Source organism: Panulirus ornatus, chromosome 21 (genome assembly GCF_036320965.1).
Source record: "Panulirus ornatus isolate Po-2019 chromosome 21, ASM3632096v1, whole genome shotgun sequence".
Lineage (NCBI taxonomy): Eukaryota > Metazoa > Arthropoda > Malacostraca > Decapoda > Palinuridae > Panulirus > Panulirus ornatus.
Window position 1 is genome coordinate 11381382 of NC_092244.1, and position 2362 is coordinate 11383743.

The window sequence follows — 2362 nt, forward strand, 5'->3', positions numbered from 1 at the left end:
TGTAAGTGAGGGAGCAAGCGTCTACTTCGGAAGACCGCGGGAGGTGCAACAACACTGAAACAAATGTGGTTTTGCCTATCCATATCATGGCAGGTTGGAGCTAGGCACTGGCGACGGAGTTGATAAAATCAAGGTTATCTGCGTACTTCGAGACATACACTGACAAGATCTACGCTCGTATCACTCAGTCTACATGAAATGGATATCAATCTAACTGATGGGACCTGAGAATGCATTCTTCACATCCGGTGGGAGGCCAGCCCTAGGCTACAGAGCGTGTGTAACGGTTAGAACAGTACGGGTATCGTATATAGTACCTACCGTCCATTTCTTTGCTGGAGCAGATGTGTCTTGCAGTATATAATCACACTCGGAGCACAATATGAGGGCTGTAATATTATTAATAACGATAATGATAATGATAACAATAATGATAATCAAAACAACAACAATAATAATAATAATAATAATAATAATAATAATAATAATAATGAAAAGTATTATAATAATGAAAAATATAATACTTAATGATAATAATAATCCAGCTGTTTACCTGGTAACCTGGGCGTAATGTATACTATTGTATACTGTCGTCTATCTCTGTTCAACTCAAATGACGAGACAAGACCCCAGGAAAAGCGCTGATCAGCTACGTCCTAGGCACAGTCAGGTTCTTAGTAAGCAGCTTTGGAGAGGATCCGGGACAACATTAAACGGAAGCTCTACAGGAACTCACGTCTTCAGAGGTGCGCCATTAAAAGACGTTAAAGTACAGAGAGATTTGCGGCAACGTTTTCCCTGGCGCATTAGATGACTCACTACGTAACAGACTGTGCGGAAGGGGAATAATCCCGAGCACGCTGTCATTTCCTGATCCTGAGGTAGAGTTACTCTCAGATCTTATCATCCTGTTCACCACCTACTGGTCACGTTAGCCTTCCCTACGCTATGGTAAGGAGGTCGGAAGATTTTACGCTATATTCAGTTTATATGTCCACTTAGCTGTTACTAACAATGGCAAGTTTTATCGAAGATGACACTTATGTACCGGAAGGGCTGAAGCATCTACAAAGAGGCGTCAAAACTTCAAATCGGCACTGCAGCAGAAAGATTTTTCAACCTATTGAACGAGACCCGCAGAGATCACAAGCCATCTCTTGCTGTTTCCATGATAACCAGCCTGATCATCAGCGTAAATAGGCTGCCAGTGCACCCATGGAAAAGTCCGATATCGAGGGATGGCTGGAACATCATATAAGAGCTGCTACAGTCAAAAATTTTTAGGAATCCTAAAGTTTCACATAGTGAACGGAATGCATTTTGGGAACTGTTTTAGACGTGCAGAAGACAATAGCTGGTAAATTTACGCAGGATTAAAACACCATCTAGTTAGTGATATATATATATATATATATATATATATATATATATATATATATATATATATATATATATATATATATATATATATATATATATATGTGTGTGTGTGTGTGTGTGTGTGTGTGTGTGTGCACAATCACCAATGGAAAGAGAAAATATTAAACGGTGAATACTCACCGTTTCTTATCTTCTCTTTCCACAGGTAATTGTGCATATACCTCTTCACGGTGAAGTGAAGGTTCTGCATATATATATATATATATATATATATATATATATATATATATATATATATATATATATATATACTGAGTCCACGGGAAAAATGAACCTTATCGTGTTTCATTTTCCCCGCGGACATAGTAATAAACTTGATCACGCGCAAAATTGCGATCCTTTCCAATATCTATCTATCTATCTATCTATCTATCTATCTATCTATCTATATATATATATATATATATATATATATATATATATATATATATATATATATATATATGACGCCAGCAGGCGCTTTGCATCCCAAGCTTCAACCGAGACATCAACAACTCAAGCTATCCAGCATAACCTCAGCCATCACCTATTCCACAGCTTGAAATACCACATACAATCAGTCTAAGCTTAACTCTACGTAAGCTAGGATGAGGAATGTCGAACAAACACTTGGTCTCCGACGAGCAACAGCTGCAGAAAACAACACAAAGGTATTCAGGAATGGCCTTCTGGAGCCTGGTGTTGTAAACCCCTTCAAGGTTAGCAATAATATTACGGAGAGTTATACCCAAGTGCCTCTTGCCGTCATGCGATCAGCTTTCAAGCATGTCCTCCAGGAGCCAGGAGCTGAAAACTCCCCAAGGGTAGCAATATATATTATCAAGGATACTGATATCCCACGACCACTTGACGCTAGCGAGCGTGTTGAAACATGTTCCCCCTTCTGTAAACACGGATGGATGTGTGTGGAGTGTGGGCGGCA